The sequence below is a fragment of the Malania oleifera genome, chromosome 8 (assembly GCF_029873635.1).
Source record: "Malania oleifera isolate guangnan ecotype guangnan chromosome 8, ASM2987363v1, whole genome shotgun sequence".
Lineage (NCBI taxonomy): Eukaryota > Viridiplantae > Streptophyta > Magnoliopsida > Santalales > Ximeniaceae > Malania > Malania oleifera.
This window is the reverse complement of record NC_080424.1, coordinates 91,059,577-91,083,568: the sequence shown is the minus strand read 5'-3', so window position 1 is coordinate 91,083,568 and position 23,992 is coordinate 91,059,577. Positions and strand designations below refer to the sequence as shown.

At 39.2% G+C, this 23,992-nt stretch overlaps 1 non-coding gene across 1 annotated transcript; it reads left to right on the top strand.

The window, feature by feature from the left end:
* Window positions 1-13,980: 13,980 nt before the first annotated feature.
* Window positions 13,981-14,086, top strand: LOC131163284 (small nucleolar RNA R71). Its single transcript, XR_009139054.1, has one exon. It is a non-coding gene; the product is annotated as a small nucleolar RNA R71 (small nucleolar RNA).
* The last annotated feature ends 9,906 nt before the right edge of the window (window positions 14,087-23,992 follow it).

Below are 23,992 nucleotides of genomic sequence, written 5' to 3'. Positions count from 1 at the left end.
TCTTGAAGACTCTTCTAGAATTAGGAAGTGAACTGTGGATCCCTATCTGAGAATAGACACTGGTACCCCATGCAATCTAACAATCTCCTAAACATAAAGCTCTGCCAACCTATCCATGGAATAACTGATTTTAACCGGGATGAAATGGGTTATCTTCGTCAGTTTGTCAACCACAACCCAAATCGCATTCTGCTTGTGAAGTGCTGATGGCAATCCCATGACAAAGTCCATGGAAATATGCTCTCATTTCCATTTAGGGATAAAAAGTGGTTGCAACGGTTCTGCTGGCCTCTGATGCTCGGCCTTCACCTGTTGGCATGTCAGGCACTACTCTACGAAATGGGTGATCTCTCTTTTCATATTAGACCACCAGAAAGATTCCTGAAGATCCCTGTACTTCTTCGTACTCCTTGGATGTACTGTGTAGAGCGAACGATGCGCCTCCTCTAGAATGACGCGCTTGATTTTGCATCATTCAGTACGCAGATCCTGGTGTGGAATCTCAACACCCCATCATCTGAGATGTTGAAATTCGGTTTCAACCCCTCTCGTACTCCCTCCATAACCTCTACCAGCTCTGCATCTTTCGTTTGAGCTGTTTTGATCCTTTCTTGAAAGGTTGGCTACACCACCAAGCTAGCAATGAAAGCCTGATGATTTCCTTCCACTAACTTTATGCTTAACCTTTTTAGGTCCATACCAATCTGATGCTGAACACTTATTGCCGAGATTGATGCATCCATTGACTTCCGACTCAGAGCATCAACTATCGCATTAGCTTTTCCTAGGTGGTAGCTAATGGTACAATCGTAGTCCTTTATCAACTCCAACCATCTCCTCTGCCTCATGTTTAGCTCCTTCTAGGTGAAAAAGTACTTAAGACTTTTATGACCGGTAAAAATATCGTACCTTTTCATCGTACAGGTAGTGCCTCCAGATCTTCAATGCATACACTATCGCCTCTAATTCCATATCGTGTGTCAGGTAGTTCTTCTTGTACTCCTTGAGTTGACGAGAAGTATAAGCAATTACCTTTCCCTGTTGTATTAGAACACACCCGAGCCCTTTCTTTAAGGCATCACTGTAAATAACAAATCTACCATCACCTAACGGAATGGTCAGAACTAGAGTAGTAACCAGCCGCTGCTTCAGTTCCTGAAAACTCTGCTCACACTCATCAATCCATTCAAACTTTACATTCTTCCTCATGAGTCGTGTTAATGGACCTGATAGTCTGGAGAACCCTGCTACGAACCGTTGGAAGTATCCTGCGAGACCCAAAAAACTCCTGACCTCCTAAACATTCTTCGGTCTCGTTCAATTCACTACCGCTTCTATTTTTCTCGGGTCCACTGATACCCCTTTCTTGGACACTACATGCCCCAGGAATGCCACTTGCTCTAACCAGAACTCACACTTCTTCAATTTCGCAAAAAGTTTCTTCTCCCTGAGTACCTGAAGTACCAACCTCAAATGAACTGCATGCTCCTTGGGAATCCTCGAATAAACCAGGATGTCATGAATAAAAATGACCACGAATTGATCCAGATACTCGTGGAATACCCTGATCATCAAGTCTATAAATGCTGTAGGAGCATTAATCAATTCGAACAACATAACTAGAAATTCATAGTAGCCATACCTAGTCCGGAATGTAGTCTTCATCACATCCTCCTATTTCACCTTCAGCTGATGATACCCAGATCGCAGATTGATTTTAGAGAAGACCTGTGTGCCCTGTAGCTGGTCAAACAGATCATCAATTCTGTGTAACGGGTATTTTTTCTTCACTGTCACCTTGTTTTTCTCTCTGTAGTCGATGCACATCCTCATCGACCCATCATTCTTCTTTACAAATAACACCGGTGCTCCCCAGGGTGAAACACTCTGTTGGATGTAACCCTTATGTAGTAACTCATGTAGCTGCTCCTTCAATTCCCTCAGTTCTGCTGGAGCCATACAATATGGAGCTTTCGAAATTGGTGTCGTGCCTGGAGTCAACTCTATAGCAAACTCCATCTCATGATCAGGAGGCAATCTCGGCAAGTCCTCTGGAAAAACATTTGAGAACTCCCTCACCACAGGGATATCCTCCAGTTTACGTTCCTCCCTTGGTGCCTCTTTTATGAATGCTAAATAACCCTGACATCCGTCTAGAAGTAATCTCTTCGTCTGCATGGCCAAAAGGATCCGTGGTGTAGAGCGCACACACGACCCAACAAATATAAAATTCGGCTCCCTAAAAGGTTGGAACACTACCTCCTTCCTATGGCAGTTGATACTCGCATAACTGGCCGCTAACCAATCCATACCCAGAATAAGATCAAAGCCATGCATATCAAATATAATCAAATTAGCAGGTATCATTCTCCCATGAATCTCTACTGGACAGTCTCGGATTACTTTGTTACACACTATCCCTGCCCCTGTCAATGTGACCACCTCTAACTCATCATCTAACGACTGTGGTTCTACCCCGCACAACTTAATGAATTCCCGAGAAATGAAAGAATGTGTTGCACCTGAATCAAATAATATAGTGGCACTATTTAACAAAATGGAAATAGTACCTGTCACCACATCACTAGTGTTCTCAACATCGCCACGAGTTAAAAAATATACCCTGGCCTGAGTCATACCCCTCTGGTAGTTTTCACATGGTGCCTGGTTACCACCTCAAAACTGCTACTGAGGAGGTGGAACATTCGAAGGTCCACGACACTTTCGCATCTTATGTCCGGGCTGACCACATTGATAGCAATCACCTAGTCCGATCCTGCATTCTCCCGAATGCCACTTGCCACACCTAGGGCAAACAGGGTGTGATGTGGTACCCTGAAGTGCCCTAGAACCCGTATCCTGATGATGACCTCTGCCATGCCTATACTTCCTCCAAGAACCCTGCCTTGCACCTGAATACGAACCGGAAGGTGCTTTCCTCTTCTTCAGAATCTGAACCTTTGTATCCTCCTACAGGCTCTCCTTTGCCACGGTGGCCTTATACATCAGTGTAGCAAAGTCCTGAATCTGCATTATCGTCGTCTGCTTCTGGATCTCCTTCTTCAGTCCTCTCTCAAACTTCCAAACTTTCCTTGCCTCATCTGGTACCATAAACGGAGCAAAGCGAGACAGCTCCATGAATCTGGTGGTGTATTACTGCACCGTCAACTGCCCCTGAGTCAAGACCATAAACTCCTCCATCTTCACATTCCTGATAGTGGCTGGAAAGTACCGCTCCAAGAACACATCTCTGAAATGGTCCCATGTCATTGCCACTGGCACTAATCTCTATGCCTCAAGCAGCTTCACCGATTCCCACCATCTCTCGGCTTCCCCAGTTAATGTGAACGTTGCATAAAGCACCTTCTGCTCATATGTGCAACATAAAACTGCCAAGATATTCTCGATCTCCCGAATCCAATTCTCTACTCAGATTGCGTCTGTACTCCCTGCAAAGGCAGGAGGCTTCAGTCGGGTAAACTGATCAATAGAACCTCCCAACTCGGTCGTGGGACGGTCCTGCCTCCTAATATTCCGCGTAACCTTTGCCATAAACAACTAGGCGAAGTCCCGGAACGCTACTATAAAGTCATTGCCACCCTTATGGGCAACTCCCTCACTGCTACTGCCTCTTGCGTTGGCAATATTATTCCTGAACTCCATCCTAGAGAGACAATTGAGAAAACTATTTAGAATCCTAGTACTTTACGTATCTGCTACAATTACAATACCATAAGACTAACTTCAATAACTTATTGTCCCTAATGACGACATACTCTGCTAGCTTAGTACTCTAATTCTAACTCATGTTCTGCCCCTCCACTTGGAAACAAAACCGTCAATGGATTGCCGTGATTTTCTTAACCCGTCGACCGATCCAGAAAAACACAAAAGTTCACCAATGGATTTCTATCTCTAGGCTTACGAAGCAAAACTCAACAATCCTATTCTACCCATTCCTATCTTGCTATACTTTGGTATGACCTCTAAATCTCGTCTAACCAAGTCTACAAGACCTAACAACCTGGTTAGTTCTGATACCAACTGTAACGTCCCCCTTCCGGGCATTGTCACTTTCTTTATGGGCCTTGTGCTCGTGGCAATAACGGGTACCTATCAGAGCACTCGATGAGAGTGGGGGACATTAGCTGCCCCAAACCAATAAGCCCTCGGGCGAAGATTCCTACTTCACCACAATCATTCATAAGCAAGAGTTCCCGAGGATCGGGAGACATTAGCTATCCCTTTGCTCCGATACCAACTGCAATGTCCCCCTTTCGGGTGTTATCACTTTCCTTATCGGCCTTGCACCCGCGGCAACAACGAGTACCTATCAGAACACTCACTGCAAGTGGGGGACATTAGCTACCCCAAACCAGCAAGCCCTTAGGCGGAGAGTCCTACTTCACCATAATCATTCATAAGCAAGAGTTCCCAGGGATTGGGAGACATTAGCTGCCCCTTTGCTCTGATACCAACTGTAACGCCCCGACCTGCCATGTGGGCACAAAGTGCTAGAAAAAATAAAATAAAACAAAATATTCCCTAATACCATTCATAAGAGGACCTGACCTCGAAGAGTCCACGGTTGCCCTATCCATAAACAACATATAATAAAGCAGCGAAAAAGTTTCAATCTCCAAAATATCATACCAGAGTTCTAAGTCATTACTATTACATAAATACTTCCAATGTATCTATTACAACCCCAAAAGATAACCCGACTATAATCCAGTACTTACATGAGTACTAACAAAAACGACTCCCAAAAACACTACGCTTTAGAACCCTCTAGAACGCTAGGTCTGGTTTCCTATAGGACCTAAAATAAGATTTGTATATTAGGGTGAGACACTTCTCAGTAAGGTGAATCATATTACACCAGTGTGTAACTACATGAGTTTATTCCAATAGAAAACAATAGTAGGTTTAACCGAAATGAATTACACAGTTAAAACATTCCCAATCATGTAATATAGAAGATATATATATATATATATATATATATATATATATAATTCCTACAAAAGATAGTGTAGCTCATTACAAGCAAGAGTTCCCAAGGTTGGGGTAGGATATAGGCCCATACACTGTAAAATCCCTCGACTCGGTACTCAAAACTGTAACTCTGCCCATTTTATTTTTAAATCATGTATATGCATATCGAACTCATCCCTGCCTAGGAACAGCACATAAACACCATTTATTTCTCCTATGGTACGGGTTGTGCGGTCCGTAGATCCGATCTAGCTCTGGCGGCCCACCAGTCTAATCACTTCAACGTTGCAAGTCCTCCTTGGTCATATCCCACCCTAGATCAAACACCAGAGCCAGTGATCAATCGAATTTTCAGATACCCACCCTTACCGATAAGGCGTGGTTGCACTGTATCACCCATTAGCAATGGTACCGTGCTTCCACAGTAACCAGTTCCTTAGGTGGTTTATACATCATATATACAATTTATAATGAAAGCACAGTAACTTGTTTCCATTCCATAAATCATTTAATAAATTCCAGTATTTTTCACAAACCCATTCATTCATCAGCATTAACAAGCATACACAACCCTTAGTCTTAAACTGATATCTCGTTTTCCACAATTCCCTAAAAATAATTTGGAACTCCCGTTTCCATATTTCATACCAAATATTCCACAAGCTCAATTCATTCACATTAACCATCTCATGTCACACTCATTTGATTAAATATGCTATAATATAATAAGCGATTTATAAAACTACGATCTACATAAAACAAGGTTTCAAGCATCTCTAACTTTTAATATAATAAGAATATGTAAGTTTAAAGAAGTATGGAGACCATACCTCAAAACCTGAATTTTCCCCGAAATCATAAAAGACAGTTTAACTGATTCAGATTTCAAAAATAACTGCTGTAAGACAAATCCCCTTATCTGGCTTACAAGAAAGCCCCCTGAAGATCCCAAAATCCAAGCCCTACGGCGTTTGCAGTTCAAAATCCTGAAACCACAATTTTCCTAAATAAATCAACACAAACTCTAGATCAGCAACCATTAATTATTTCCTATGTCTTCCTATCGTTCACAACAACCATAAAGCCTTAAAGACCCACTTACCCTGATTTTGGAGTAACGCCCAAAATGCTCAAATCAAAGATCTACTTTGCTAGACTTGTAGAGAGTCTCCCCTAGATCCTCGTAGTAACTTCTGTTTGTTGAATCCGTCAACAAGAGGCGATAAATCATAGAGAGAGAGAGAGAGAGTGGGTGTGGGTTAGAGAGAGAGAGAGAGAGAGAGAGAGAGAGAGAGAGAGAAATTATGTTTTTTAATGAATAAGAAAACAAAATATCCTATTTATAGATCCCTTGACCCAATCAAATTCTTCGATGAATGGCGCCTTCATCGACGAGCCACACAAGGTCGTTCGTCGATGAAGGAAGGACCTCATCGACGAACCCTAAGATTTTCTGGACGTTCTGGATCTCTTCATCGACAAAACTCTGAATTTTGGCGACGAACCTTAGATGGGCCTTCGTTGACGAGAACATGGAATTCGTCGACAAAGCCTGCTAAAAATCCCTTTTTCCCTTTCTTATTTAATTTCCTTATTTTCCTGGTTCAGGTCTCTACACTCTGATACCACAAAATGTCAACAAAGTCAACCCGGACCCAAAGTGGGGTATAGGGGATATACCTGTCCATAAGTACATACTATTTATGCAACGGGAAACATAATATAATACAGTACCAGAGTTCTACTATCTCCATAATTATACATGTACATTTCCAAAATCCATAAAACATCCTAGGGATTTCACAAAACATATTTCTCAACTCAAACACTTACCCTGAAACTAGGACGGTACCACAACCTCCTCTACCTCGAAGCTTGCTCCGCTCGTTTGTCTGGATTTCCTGAAATGTTTAAATTCTGGGGTGAGACACCTCTCAGTAACTGGGAATAGATTATTGACAATGTGTGGCAATATGAGTTTTAGTGTTCTAAATATGCAACCATAATTTACCTTTCCTTTCACTATGAAATCATGTAAAACTGTATACACGTATATTGGTAGGCTCGCCAAGGCTTGGGTCCTTAACTACCAAAAATAATATTTATAAACCTAACTATCCCAAGTTCAATAGAAAGTGAGTAAGTCGGGTATTGATCCACAGAGACTTGAAGCGCAGTAGTAAACGACTTACAAGTGAGTTTATTACAGCCTTGTTATGAAAAAGAAGTAAAAGGTGATGTTTTGCAATGGTGATGTTTCTAACTACTGGAAAATGATTAAATGAAAGCAAGTAAATCTACCCTACGGGAAAGCAAGTAAATTTAAGAGTTACCCTACTCCTACAAAGCAATACTATGGTCTGAATCAGACACTGGACGCCATGCCTCTATCTACGTTCATCCAAACTTCTATAGAAGTACTAACCCGAGTGGGCCACAGCAGGAGAGGGGCGATCAAGGGCACAGGGTAGCAAGGGTGCACCAACCATCCAGAGCACGGTCGGGAACTAGAGTATACCTTGTCTCAACGATGAACGAACACCTTCGCGGTTCCGTAGCCGATTATTTCCCTCTAACTAATACGTAGAAGTTCTTATCCTTATCTGCAATCCTTCATCAAACACACAACATGTAAATGGAAAGCACTAAACGAAAGCATGTAAATGAAAGTAAGAGTAAAAAGATCATCCCTTTATTATTCAAAACGTCTATCACTAACATCAAGAATTACAAACAGAGTTATCATGTAATACACACGGGTAGCACACGAATGCTGCTGGTTGTCACAGGCCGACGAGCACTTCATGCACACACTGAAACAAGAATTGAAAACTATGCTACTCCTAATCTATCTTACGTCTCAATGACATCTTAAGTCTGTCACTGACTTAAGAGAGGCCAAAGAGGAACCCAAAGCTCATGTTCGTAGCAAATATTTATAGGCTCTAGGGTTTACAAAGTTTATTTTGCAATTTAGGATGGTTTGCAGCAAATCTCGTGCAGAAGATCGTCGCTATCAACCAAGTTGCTTCTTCATCATTCTTGTGCGCGCCCTAGTCGAGACTCGCAAGAAGTCAGGGATTCGAATCTCCAATACCTTCAACTTCATCACACCTCAGGGTCTTGATGGTCAAGTTGATGGTCTAGACTTGCAGTATCTCATTCTTCGGGAAATCTTAGTATCTTGACATAGTCGCCCCTGAAGGTCTCCTGGTCGAGCACTTTGTCGAGACTCTCGGTACTTTTGAATTTCAGTTCTGTCTCAGCATTTCAACATAGTCGCCCCAGTGAGTCACTTGGTCAAGTACTTGGTCGAACCTTACAGCATTTTGATCTCAGTCTGAACCTTGGAGTTTGCAGTGGAAGACCAAGTCGCCCCTGTGATTTGCTGGTCACACCACATGGTCGAGCATTATCTTCTTGTCCATTTAGGCTTTGAAGCTTCTGAAGCTTGGCTAACCACCTGAATTTGAGCTTTAAGTCCTCCAAATTCTCTTTTGCTTCTTGTAATGCTTAACTCCATGGTTTTGTCGTGTTTTTCCTAAAAAGACAAACAAACTTTGCATAACTCTGAACAATGATAACTCTGGGTAAATATATAATAAAATAAGGATAAGCATAAGTAAATGAGGGTCTGAAATCATATATTTTAGGGACTCATAACAACCCCCAACTTACACTTTGTTAGTCCTCGAGCAAAGCAAAATCTAGAAAACTACTCAATCCTACCTATATCCTCTTTTGCGGGAAACACGATTGCATTTACCATATACAACAAGACTTTAAACCCTTAGGTCGATCCTAGTGGATGAGTTATAGTCTCATGAGGGTTTCCAAAGCGATACCCACAAACGCAAGTGTAGTGAATAAAAAGTGGAAACACATGTAACATAATCATACCATTTAATATACAGAAATATAACCTTATTACATACAAATGACTCCATACATGACTCCATTATACACACACTCCGCAGCATTTCAATCATGTAAAACTCGACACAAAACAACCATTTCAAGATACTACTCACAGATAATTAACCCATGATTATAATTCAAAGTTAATATTAGCATGCAAATCCAAGTATGAATAGGCCACCTTACAGGGCATGTGTATAGTATATGATTTGTCTCACTCAGAATGCTTGAAGGCACCTACAGAACGGTAATCTTGACTCAGCCTCACTGGTTTATTCCCACAAAATTAACTCAAGAGAATGGGTTCACTCTCATATGTGAGGAAGAGTGTCATGATCAAACGTCCCACATATTTGAAGAACTGACGCTAGAAGTGTGGAGTGACTAATCTTATAAGAAAGGAATCCAGCCTTTGTTGAGGTGTCAAGTCCTTCATCCTAGCATCTTCTCACTTACTCGCCACATTTAATTAAGACCACCCTAAAGGAACTTATTCCCAGACTTGCGTGAATTCAACAGATGCATTGGTCAGAAGATTCTTTATACATGCAGACTTGTAATGTGTGTTGTCAGCTGGATCTTTTCATATTTTCTAAGAGTAGGTGTATATTTTTGTTGTTTTTCTTTTTCTCTGTTCAGGCTTCTTTTTCTCTTGAATGGTCAGCTAAAATAATCATCACGTTCTTATACTATCTTCATGTTTTCCAATGGGAGTGTAGCTTAGAATGAGTCCATGGAAAAAGTCAGTCTCTAGGGTTGGCTTAACCTTTCTGTCTTAAGTAAGTTACAAGACCTAGATTTATATCTCCACACTTGATGTCACCTCTAGGATGGAAAATACAAGAACAAAGACTAGTTGGAAAAGGAAATCCAGTAAAAGGAGGATAGTTGAGTTTTGTAAACTCAGAGTTTGATGTCAAAAGCTCGAGAAATGAACGAATGACTTAAATACCTTACAAGGTGTCATAGTCGCCATGGTTGTTCTCCCAGTATTCTCAAAGAACCCTAATTGTTACAAATCATGTGTGAGTGTGTTCTTAGCCCCATGAGATACCATGTAAATACAAGTGTTTACATTGCAATATGAACCCAAACAAACCACTTGGTTAATTACCTAGAGTAATGTCAAGTTGTCGGCCATGTTATGCAAGTTTTAAACTACTGATTTACTACATTGTTGGTGAGCATAGTGAAATCATATAATTAGAAATTTTATGCATGTAACTTTAGATTATATGGGTGTATGTATAAGGTATAAAATATGTTAGCATAGTTCCCTGGAATTTGTTTGTAGAAATTTTTTATTATTATGATGAATTGTGTCATTTGTGTGCATGAAATAATGCCATGCAGTGTACTACCCCCTACCCCCAACTTAGAACTTTAGTGTCCTCACTGAAGTGTTGAAGGAGAATAGGATCCAGGCAAGGGATAAGATAGTGCATGGTGCCAAGAAGAGCAAAAAGTGCCCTACAAAATATAATACCCAAAATAATCATGCAGGCAAGAAGATACTGTAGCACAAAAGACATTTGCATTCCAAAATCACCATGTACAATTCAATGAAGAGGTACAAAAGATTAGACAAATGCACTGTTAGTACGACTCCGAAAAAAGCATGGTGTGGGCAAAAACAAAAATCGGTTGTGATAGGGGAGGATCATTCTTCTCCAGATGTCGAATCTGAATTTGAAATGAGGAATGGATTGTTAGCAGAACAGTCAAGGTTAGTATGGTTGGCTATAGCTCGAACCACCTTTCTGAGTGCCTTACTAGGGCATCCCAAATCACGGGGCCCAGAGTGGTGGGTGGTACATAAGCCGACATGGGCGGGACTATGTTAGGTACTCATGGAGTCCGCCCTGAATGCGCTGTTCGTATGGTAGAGGAGGAGATTTGCTTATGCAGCTTGGTTTGGCGAGCCCGAGACGGAGTATTGGAGGGCTAGTTGTACTCTGCCTTGATCTTGGTACCCGAGCGTAGCTCCATTGATATTGGGTGTGTGGCTCGAGAAAGGGCCGAGATGAGGAGGAAGGAAGGGCTAAGTCGTGAAGCAGTGATGCGAGCTAAAGGTGCTCACCGGAGTTTGACTTAATGGTTGAATAAGTTGTAGGGAAGCGGAGGTGGGGGTTGGACATGGGTGACTAGGGTTCTGCGGTGAGTGACAAGGATCGACTTGGAGGGAACAATGGTGGGAGTTGAAACGTTAGGAATTGTTGGCTTTATGGGAAGTCAGCAGTCAACCTTGTTACGAGGAATCATAGTAGTGGGCCCCAGCTCGATAGTGCTTGGCGTGCCAGCCCATCGGCACCCCTGCTTAGAATTGGTGCAGCCCCTCATGTCCACCCGACGCTTTGTGCGGGGCTCTACGCTGCCGTTTAAAGGAAAAAGTTGCGCCCCTTCTACCACCAATTGGTTTTAGAAGAATCGGTAGCGCTTGATCCTAACAAGTGGTATCAAAGCGAGGTCACGGGTTCGAGCGCTCCCAGGGTAGCTGATGGGGGGGTGATTGTTGGCTTTATGGGAAGTCAGCAGTCAACCCTGTTGCGAGGAATCGTAGTAGTGGGCCCCAGCTCGATAGTGCTTGGCGTGCCAGCCCGTCGGCACCCCTGCTTAGAATTGGTGCAGCCCCTTATGTCCACCCGACGCTTTGTGCGAGGCTCTACGCTGCCGTTTAAAGGAAAAAGTTGCGTCCCTTCTACCACCAATTGGTTTTAGAAGAATCGGTAGCGCTTGATCCTAATAGGAATGAAACTGGATTTTAAATGAAGTTGACTTGGTCGACTAGGGCACACCAGTGCGTAGTGCTGGTCGCCGCCATCGTCGAGCCTCGCGATATTTGAAGTCCTGGCAGAGTGCAAAGAATGGACCTGGTCGTCCGTACTTATGATGGTTGCTCTCCACTTATCCTAAATCCTACTTTAAAGGCACTAAACCCTACTTAATCTACTCTAAACATTCCACGGACTAAAGAAAAGATGAAAAACTATCGAGTTGCCTCCTAGAAGCGCTAAGTTTACCGTATTCAGCTTAGACACTTTGAAGCTCATTTTGAACTCATCCTAGTTCCCAGCTAACATTGGTTTCTCTCGTCTCTTCCTCATACCTGAGATTGTATACCCCCAACTTAGTTTCAAATTTTGGGTCCCAATCATGTTTTAGCATAGATTGCTCAAAAGGATCCTCAAATTCAGCATGGGTAGGGCTATCAAGCTATAGTGTAATTTCCTTAGGGTGTTTCCATAGCATTAAAGGAGTTGCTTTCCTAATAATTTTGTCAATTATGTCTTCATCCATAGCTTCGACGGTGTTCATAGGATGTTGGGAAGCATTAAATATGTTTATCTTGCATTGCTTATGGCCCCATGAAATGTCCATAATCCCTATCCTACATTAAATGCAGGCATTAGCCATGACTAAGAATGGTCGTCCCAAAAGGACAAGGATCGGGTTGGTGGAGGTCTCCTTATCTAAAATGATAAATTCAACAGGGGTAATGGAAATCTCCCACCTTGACTAACACATCTTCTACCACACCCCGGGGTTGCTTAAGAGATCGATAAGCAAGGCATATGGAAATCGAGGTGAGTTGCAACACTCCTGGGTTGAGTTTCTGATAGGCCGAGTATGAAAGAATGTTCGCACTTGCTCCTAAATCTAGAAGGGCCCCATCGATGGTGAAATTACCAATTACACACAAGATAGTAGGTGAGCCTGGATCTTTTAGTTTAGGAACAAGGTGGTTTAGTATTATAAAACTCATATGCTCGGTCTGCTTAACCAAACCATCCATGTGCACCCTTGATTCTGTCTTTTACGTTGACAAATCCCTTTGGAACTTTATGAACACAGGTGATTGTTTCATGTCATCAAGGAGAGACTTATCCATTCGTACTTGTTTAAACATGTCCCAGATGGACTCGGTGGAAGCCGCTTTCCTAAATATAGAGGGTGTGAGTGAGGTTGCTGGATGTGACACTGAGTAGCTATGGAAAGTCCTATGGGGGCAAAGTGAGTTGTGGTTCTTCTAGTGGTGGGCATGAGACTCAATGGTCTGTGTACTCGACTAAAGGTAGTTTTTCATCTTGGGTCTCCCCCATGCTCAGTTGCTCCTCGCCTTGTTTGGCTATTAGCATGTTATTTTGAGATGTGGTTACCACCTAGGCCAGCTCAGAGAATGATGAGGGTCCAGCATCCGGTTCACATTCTACCCCACACTGCCCTTTCGAATTTACTATGGGCTGACTTGGTAAATTACCCTCATCCCTCCGACCTAAAGCAGCGGCTAGCTGTCCCATGGCGGTTTCTAGCTTAGCAATAGATTGGGAATGGGAGTGAAGGAGTTGTCGGTCCACTTGATGGTCAGCTTCAATTCTCTTATTAAGGGTTGTCAACACCGTCTCTTGGAATGAATCATATTTAGATTGAGGCGGAAGCGGAGGCGGATGCTGAATGGTTAAAGGTTTAGGGGCTGAGTCCGGATGGTTTTGGAAATTTTGATATGGGCGTGGAGGCATAGCATTAGGGTTTTGTTGAGGTCTTTGGCTTTGAAAACTCGGAACTTGCGACCTCCAGGAGAGGTTAGGATGGTGTTTCCACCTGGAATTGTAGGTATTCGAATAAGGATCGTTAGACGGTTTATCATACCAATTGTGAGTGGCCTTTACTTCCTCCTGCACAAGCTCAGGCTAGGAATGCACGTAAGGGAAATTGTAACATGTATGGGAAGGGTCAGAGCAGATTGCACAAACCTCTGCACAGGTTGTTGTCTGCAGTCTTAAGGACATGAATTGATCAAACTTTTTATATATGACATGCAAGGTCGGGGCTAGGTCTTGGCAAGTGGCCAACTCAAAAAGTCCTTTTGGTTTGGAATTTGATGGATTGGGGAGTCTACGAGTGGCAATCATGTGCTGCGGAGAATTTTATGCCAGATTTTCAAAGAGAATCCAAGCCTCATTCTCAGGTTTAGTGAGGAAAGTACTTCCACACGACACATCAACCATAGACCTATATCTCTCAGTCAACTCTTTGTAGAAAGTTTGGACTAATTGCCACTTGGGAACCTGGCGATGTGGGCATTTATAGAGCAGGTCCCTAAAACGCTCCCAAGTCTCGAAAAAGAGTTCCCCATCTATTTGTGAGAAACTTGTAATGGCTCTCCAAAGCTAATTAGTGTTGACTTTTTGAATCCTATCTTTTTTTTTATAATGACAAATACAAGGTATTTAATGTTTGTCAAGTTTGTGTGCATGATCATATTGGTGAAATCATATGGCGGAATATATTGACTTAAAGAAAAAGAAGACCCAAAGTGTTTAATTTCTTTGTATTTTTAATTCGGGTATGTAATATTATTTAAATTCCAATGGTCTGTAATAATTGATGCATATCATGCATATAGGAACCTGTAAGCTCAAGACTGTTGAATGACCTTAGGGATCACCCTTTGGTCACCGAATTTTTGGGTCTAGGTAAAAAGACCTTGGAAAGACCCTAGGACCTTGCATAGACACTTAGAATAAGTCCTCATTATCATCTATGCAATCAAGGGTACAAATTTAATTTAGGTCCTAAAATGACAAAGGATTCGGGTGACCAAACCTTGGCGTTGAAAACGCCTCGGTCGACCGAACTGTTGGAAAGTCAAAATATTGACTTGACTTCAGGCAATCGAATTAAAAAGAACGTAACATTCTCGGTCGACCAAATATATTATTCTAACCTTTCCAACAACTCAGGCGCCCAAACTCCACGGTCATTTTGACCTCGGGCAACCGAACATGCCAGTTCGGCAGACTGAACTTAAGTCTGGGCAACCGAATCTCGGACATTTTGAAAATCACCTAGTTTAACCACCCGAACCATTTTTCAGGCTCCCGAAATTTAAAAATTACTTTTCTTCACATGTCTGTTTGGGCGACCGAGCCTATGGCTCAGTCGACCGAAACTCTCGGGTTGGCCAATTTTTACTGCGGATAATTAGGGGTAAATCAAGGTTATTTTTCTTAAACATGATTAAAATAATTTTAATAATTACCCTTGTGTCCCAACGGTAATATTTTTGAGTGTGCCTATATATGTTCATTTGCACAAATTAAGCTACGATTAGGGATTTTGATTAGCAAAATTTCCTCTAAATTTTTTGGAGTTATTTCTTCACATTCAAACTCTAATACTCATCCTTTGCTCATCCTTTTGAAAAATATTTGAGTGAGATTATACTAAGATTACCAACACTCCCTTCTATAGCTTGTACTCTCATTGGCTTGATTGATTGTTGATTTTGTTGAGAGTTAGGCCAAAAGGTTTTCCCCAAGATTTAATCTATAAATTCAGTTTTGGGGAAACCTTCTTTAGCTTGTGAGTTTTTGCATTTTGATTGCAAGACTCTTAAACTTGTCTTGTGTTGTGAAGTAAATATCTTTTGACAAGCTTGGTTTACAAAATATCTCTTGTGCTTAATATTCTTGAAAATCATTTTTGAGATATTTGATCATACTATTGGAAATCTTTGAAATCCTACTTGTGATTGAAATATATTTAAATACACTCTTGCACTTGATTTATTATTGACATTACCTAGAGTGCCATTACACATTGTTTGCACTGAGCTTATAGTTCCTATCTGTTTAAAGTGCGTTGATTATTACATGTGCGTATCGATACATAATATGTTTGTAATACAAGCAATTTGAATTGTACACGAACTTGAATTTCATTGTTGTATTCCAGGCGTGGCCTGAGGGGGTTTGATCTAGCCCGTAAGGATCGTTAGGTCCTTCTCTGCCCTACAAGGAGAGTGTGTAAAGGTTGAGGTTAGCCCTGTGCTAATTTGACCGGATTGTAAACAGTGTCGCTCCACACGCTAAGTGAGCATTAGTAGAATCCTCGGGCTTGCGAGCTGAGGAGGGAATGTAGGCAGTATTGGCCGAACCCTCATAACATATCGTGCGTGTACTTTATATTTCCGCAATTTAGTTTCTGCACTTTCATTTTTAGCACATGTATGTTGTATGCCTGATTCATTATATATTATACATGTGTTGATTGGGTTTACGTTTATATAGATAGACCCTAAGTTGTGTATTACTACTGCTGATTTGGATAAACGTATGAACAATGTTTTTTAATACCCAATTCACACCCTCCCCCTTTTGGGAACACACCAATTCCAAAAATTGGTATCAGAGCCTCATGGCATTGACTTAAACGTTTTTGCTAAAGATCGAGATGGCTCTCGTTGGTGTATCCCCATTCGGTGTGGGATGATCCCTTTCAGATCCTCCACGATTTTATGGTGTAGATTTTATGGCTTAGAAATTTAGAATAAGCATTTTTATAAAATCTAGGAATTGGAAGGTCTGGCAGGTGATTGATAAAGGAACTTGTATGCAAACGAATGAAAATGACACTATTTTAGTGCACGCAAATTGCCATGGAGATTCTATATTGCGCTTTAGATTCTAACATTTTAATTAAGATTATGGCATATACAAGTGTAAAGGAAATCTGGGATGAACTAGAAAGGAAATATGGAGAATCCTGGGAGAATGAGATCACCACTCAGGAAGTGATAAATGATTTCCTGATAAATGATAGGACATTTGCATTAATAGACAGAGAGGTATATGATCCTATCTCAGTCTTTATAGATGATTCTGTTGCTGAATTCTGTGACATATCATATGCTGAATTATGTATTGAATATAATGACAATTCTGTTGATAACGCATGCGATGATTCATATGAAAAAATGTTGTGATATAACTTATGATAAATCATCTGTTGGTTTTGATGATATGCATGCAATGATTCATGTCATATTGATTATAAGATTCTTATGATGAATCATGTATTGAATTTGCTGTTGAAAGCATGCCTTCAAACAAAGAACTAGAATGTACTTTATCTAAAATGCATAAGCTTCTAGTTCAAATGTCTAAACAGAAAACAATTTTGAAGAATGAAAATAAGAAAGTGGCAAATCAGTTGAAAGAATTGAAAGAATATTATGCCACCCTTGAAAAGAAAAAGATTAAGAATATATTGAAAATTATCTGCTTGGAAAAATTAATGGATGATTATTCTAGCATAACTCCCAAAGCTAAGAATGAAAGGAATAATCATGGTAAACCCTTAGGAGTTAAAAGAAGTGAATGTTTCAAAAAGGGTTTATCTTACAAAACTTATTGTCATGCCTCATTGAGCAAAAACAGAATAAATAAGCACAATTTTTTATATATATTCAATACTTGCTTATTTTGCAAAACTATGTGGCACGTATGATTTAATTGTTTACTCAGAAGTGCCAGAAGCTTAGAAAATGAAATGAAATGGATAATCAGCAAAGCAAACCCCGTAGGACCTAAGGAAAAAATGGATCTAAATTAATATTGCATAATTATTTAATTCTTTCTTAGTTCCTAGGTTTAAGGGTAATGATGACTATAGGCTTGGGAAGTGGTTGGTGCTTAAAATGAAAATTCTTAATAGATGTATTCACTATACACTATATTGAATACTAAGAACCCTAGATAATTAAGCCAATATGAAAAGTCAAGTAAAATATCCAATCTAATCACTTAATGAAGAAATATCATGATGATTGGACAAAATATGAAAACATTGGCTGTAGCATATTTGAATGAAAATCCACTTCAAAATGGACAAAGCACTCTTTAGTATTAATTCCAAATGCTTAACTCATGCTAACATGAAAATTACAAGTTTAAGTATAATTTTGTCCATTGCACAGAATTGAGCTTTAGGGAATCCATCCTATTATATTTCATTCATCCCTAAACTCATTTTCAAACATAAAAGCCTAGATTAACACTCAGTCACCACTCTAAGCTTAAGCACTAATGATCAAAAATTCATATTCTATTATGTGTTTATCACAAGACATCCTTTCTCAACCTAATCAGAGGCAACCACTAAGGGATTCTGGTTTCACAGATTAATCAAAATTTCCCTTTATGCTTAAAATGTAAAATCCTCTATTTTGGTTCACCATCCCATCCATAAGACTCTTTACCAAACCATGATCACATCAGGTAAAGATTCATCCTTTTCTTGGTTTGTATCCTTGTTCCAAATTGTGATTATATTTAAAGTATACTTCCAATCACTGAAGAGCTATGTTAAAAAATTCATATTCTCCTTGTCGCCCTTTGTCAAAATGGTTTGGACATATGCACTATCATAAAACTATTTTAATACTGTCCACATATGCTTGCTTCTTAATACTCTTTTGAACTTAATGATAATTTAATTGTTAAGAGTATTCATTTAAATTATCTTCACAAGCTCTCAAACTTTAAGATCAAATCTTTTAGAGCTTCAAATGATGTTGATTGGCTAAAGTGGTTACACTAGGTTTCAAATCTAGATGATGGAATGAAAATTCAAAGAGACCTATGCACATGCAATTAAAGTCAAAGTCATCCAACCTTATGCCTCTCACACATATTGAAAATCATAAGAAAAAAATACAAAAATAGGCTTAGAACACTCAAAGAAATATTCATTGTGACTTTTTGGTCCGATAAGCCTAAAGCATTCATCACCAAGACTAAATCATTGAAAATCTTAAAACACTTGGCTAAAAGTTTGAGAATTCAAAAAGGCATAAAACGAATGAGTACATAATTGAGGGGAAGCATACATCCTTCATATCTATATATGTTAAAATGCTCTAAAATCCTTATCTCCTTGATACCTATATGCCTATATGTGTATAGCATTGCAGCACTATCCATGATTCAATAAAATTTATATCTTTGATGGATAGTTTATATCTTTTCTTAGCATAAACTACTATTGAGCTATCTTAAATATCTTGAGTTGATTATACTACCCGATTGCATGCTTTGTCTAGAATGCCTCCTGCATGGCGGATGCAATGGATGAGAATTGCATGTTGGTAGTTGATTTTAGGTTGTTGCATGTTTTATATGAATATTTTGTTGAAAACAACCATTTATCAGGTACAAATTTTATGGGAAAATATCCAATTTACAAACGGCATGCTATCAAAATTTGGAAAGGAATTTTTCCAAAGTAAAACCTTGTCCAAAGATGATTATAATAAAATGAAAGTTAAAATATTTTTAAGAGGATGATTGAAAATCAATTGAATAATTAAATTTTATCCTAGCATAATCATCGGACATTTAGAGGAGCTCAGCTCCATCCTTATAGAAAAGGCTCAAAGAACTCATATGCATCAATTCGCTTCTTGAATATTGAGGCTCTTCTGATATCCTTGAACATTATAACCTGCACTTGAACTTCTATGATTTGATATGGAATGTTCTTGGGTCATGAACTACATAGCATGCCTTAATATATATTATCTGATGCATCTATGGTCTATAGGAACAACTATACTGATAAGGATAAATGTAGTTGATTAATAATTAGTATGGTTGGTTTAAAAGTTTCAAAATGATGGTTTATACTACTAGGCATAATAAAATAATTCTCTATTTAGTATAAGCAGTTTATTGCATCCAAACTAAAATTCAAATTGATAGGGGAGCATCTAAAATTAAAAGTCCTATCATATTATGCTCACAAACTTTTTAACTTAGATCTGTTATTGAATCAAGTGTGGCATGCGCTTGAATGAAATGTTTTATTGAAAATCATAATCTGAAACATGTTTATTTGTCACAATCATTTGTTTTGTCATATGATCTTGCATGTGATTGTTAAATTTTTAGGATCATTATGGTTGTGGTTTTTTGGTTATATTTTAGTATGTGCTTAATTAACAAACCAGAAAATTTGTACTTACTTGCTTTAAATTAAAATCTTTTGGTTCAACAAGCACACCCCCAGTACCTTTTTGCAAACATCAAAGGGAGATATATAGTTATATATATATATATATATATATATATATTTATTTATTTACATGTACTTTTGGTAAGAAATTCTTTCAAATCAAAAACTCTTTTATCTCTTACCTTATTATTATTGTATACTATATGATTTTAAATTGTATAACTGGTTCGGTAACTTCACATAAAAATGCATATGAACTAGTTAGATTGTGTTTGTACTCAAACCAACTATTTGCTACCATATGTCATGTGCTTTAAACTCGTATCTTTCACGGGTCTTATGATATGTTTCAATTGCAATGATTTATGCATATTTATGGTCTAATTCTGTTTTCATGTCATTTAAATCTTTAAATGACCAGTTATATTATTTGTGTGCTTAATTACCATATTTTTCAAAAATAATTATATTTATTTTTTTATACCCTTTTTTTTCTGATGCCAAAGGGGGAGAAATACACTTACAAACATTGGTATGCATATATTCTTAGGGAGAGCTTTATTTGGCTTGACCCATTTTTGCATTTGTATATGTCATCATCAAAAAAGGAGAGATTGTTGACTTTTTGAGTCCTATCTCGTTTTTTATAATGACAAATACAAGGTATTTAATGTTTGCCAAATTTGTGTGCAGGATCATATTGGTGAAATCATATGGCGGCACATATTGACTTGAAGAAAAAGAAGACCCAAAGTGTTTAATTTCTTTGTATTTTTAATTTAGGTCTGTAATATTATTTAAATTCCAATGGTCTGTAATAATTGACGCATATCATGCATGTAGGAACCTATAAGCTCAAAACCATTGAATGACCTTAGGGATCACCCTTTGGTTTACCGACACCGTATTTTTGGGTCTAGGTAAAAAGACCTTAGAAAGACCCTAGGACCTTGCACAGACACTTAGAATAAGTCCTCACTATCATCTTATGCAATCAAAGGTACAAATTTAACTTAGGTCCTAAAATGATAAAGGATTCGGGCGACCGAACCTTGGCGTTGAAAATGCCTCGGTCGACCGAACCATTGGAAAGTCAAAATATTGACTTGACTTCGAGCAATTGAACTAAAAAGAACGTAACTTTCTCTATCGACCGAATATATTATTCTAACTTTTCCAACAACTCAGGCGCTCAAACTCCACGGTCATTTTTACCTTGGACGACCGAACATGCAAGTTCGGCAGACTGAACTTAAGTCCGAGCGACCAAATCTCGGACATTTTGAAAATTGCCTAGTTCATCCACCCGAACCAACTGTAAACAAAGTCAACTCAGACCCAAAGTGGGGTACCAGGGATATACTTATTCATAAATTTCTATCGACTGTGCAACAAAAAACATGATATACCTTAACCTTATACACAATACCAAAGTCCTACTAACTTCATAATTATACATATAAATCCCCAAAAATCCATAAAAATATTTTAGGGACTCACACAAAATCCCACTTCCGACTCAAACAATTACCCTGCAGCTAAGGCAATACTAAAACCTCCTCTATCTCGAAGCTCGCTCCACCTGTCTGTCAAGGTTTCCTGAAATGTTTGAATTCTAGGGTGAGACATCTCTCAGTAAATGGGATAGATTAGCATCAGTGTGTGGCACATGAGTTCTATTGTGTTATAAACATATATTGTACATAATTAACTGTAACACAATTTACTATAACTAATAAGTCAAGAAAAAATCTGTTATGTATAAGTCTGAAGAAATTGTATTTCAACATAAACATACTGTGTCATAATAAATTTGTGTATGCATATAAATCGTCTGCTATATTTGTATAATACTGAAATTCTCCCTTGGATGGATAGTTAGCTGATATCATGTATTACCTCCACCCCACATGATTGGGTTGTGCAGCCTGTAGGCGGGACCTACCAATGGTTGGCCTACCATGCTAAACCAAAACTGACTTGTACATAAGTACGATTGGCCTGCCCAGCCTGGTCCGGACTGCCAGGGGGCACACTACTATACTAGGCTCCATCGACTATCCAATCACTGACACTCTATCTAAGATGTGTTATGGCACTAATCTGAACTGATAGTTACGCTATCGTGCTCTGAAACTAAACTAAGTCATCCGGATTCTGCTATCATACAGTACATTTCATAAATAACCGTAATATAACTGTTTCATGATTATGTGTAAAATCTATCATAATAATGTTTCTGAATAAACTATTATAAATATATCTAATCACAACATCTGGGCCGGCTGAATTATCATAGCATCCAGGCCAATTGAATTATCACGGTATCTAGGTCGGCTGAATTATCACAACATCTGGGTCGGCTAAATTATCACAATATACTGAAAATATCAAAAGTTCTATGTTGTTTATAGATTTTCTAAAAATTCGTTATAAAAACATGCTTGTTGTGTGTAACCATAAAATAATCTGACATGCTAATATCTGCAATAAAGTATTTATACTCATGCCCTACAAGTGAGTGCTATTTTATAATATGCTGACTGTCTGGGAAGATTATATTTTTCTAAAAAATAACAATAAATCTATTTCCAAGGTTTTCTCCGTTCAAACATCAGATTTCCAAAAACTTACATTAATTCATATATACAATATCTGAATCAAATACTATATTTTAAACGGTAATTTTTTTGAAAATACCTGACATAATCTATCCCCTTACCTATTTCCTATAACTACGCATGTAGGGAATCCAATATTATGCCTACGGTGCCCATACAAAGTCTATATCCATAAACCCTAATTCAACTTAACCCAAGAATAACAGTCAATCAAAATTCCTAGGCCCACATATTACCAATAACTAGCTAAACTTTTAAAAATAACCTCCTTACCCTGGTTTTGGAGTGATGCCTCAAATGCTTAATTTTAAAAAATTACTCCGACTAAACTGCAGAGAATCGTCATCGGGATCCCGAAATCACGTTTATCAGCTGATTCGGGCTAAAATCAGACGAGAAATCGAGGAGAGGAAGGAGAGTCGCAGCCCTAAAAGAGAGAAAGAGGAAGATTAAATTTCCTTTAAGAAAAATGAACTGCGGGACTTTACATATAAGCTACTGCTAGAAAAAACCGCCAACAGTTTTCTTGAAACCGTCAATGGTCTAGCTTTTAACCAAACATTTTCACCATTTTACCCTTAACCGTGCCGCAGTAATTACAAAATCATCAATAGTTTTCTTCTCCCCCACCAAACTATGAACGGTTTGGTCTACACCAAACCAAATTCCTTCTTTTCCTTTGTTTTTCTTATTATTCCTATTTTCCGAGTCGCTACATAGACGGTGCTTTTTTTTAGGATATCATAAAGGCGTAAAAGTTGTGGGATCCAATGACAAACAAGGTGATGATTAGTAGAGACATGATTTTCGATGAGAAAGCCATGTTCCGTCGTACTCAAAAAGAAGAAGAGAAATAGGTACCGAAAAATCGCAACAGCAACAAGTATGTGATTCATGTGGAATTGCAAACTCATGGCAGAATTGCAGGAAGTTCTGGCTTGAGAGACCAGGCGGCGGTGCAGGTGGAGTTAGAAACTCAGGGTGGAGACGATGATGTTAAGAACGTAGGGAGTTCTAGCTCAGATGACTAGTAGCCACGTCTTAGTATAGCTGTAGACAGACCCAAACGCATCATCAGGCCACCTCCCAAGTACGGATTTAACGATCTGGTGTCTTATGCGCTTATCACTAGTAGCAAGGATCCTACTACCTTTCAAGAGGCAGTGTACGGCAAGGAGAAGGGTAGTTGGATAAGCGCTATGGTGAAGGAGATGGAATCATTGCATAAGAACCATACGTGTGACTTGGTGGAGCTTCTAGTTGGGAAGTGGGCGATTGGATGCAAGTGGGTATACAGGAAGAAAGAAGCAGTTTTAGAAAGGGAAAGAGAGAAGTATAAGGCTCGCTTGGTAGAAAAGGGATACTCACATAGGAATGGAGTTGATTATGATGAAATCTTCTCCTTTGTGGCGCAACACGATATGCATCTGGAGCAGATGGACAAAAAGACGGTGTTCCTCCATGCTGACTTGGAAGAGCTGATTTACATGACACAACCAAAAGGGTTTTGTCAACCTGGGTAGGAGCACTTAATTTGTAAACTAAAGAAGTCACTTTATAAGTTGAAGCAGTCTCCAAGGCAGTGGTACAAAAGGCTTGACGCCTATATGATCTGTATTAGCTACAGAAAGTATGAGTAAGATTGCTACGTTATGTGAGAA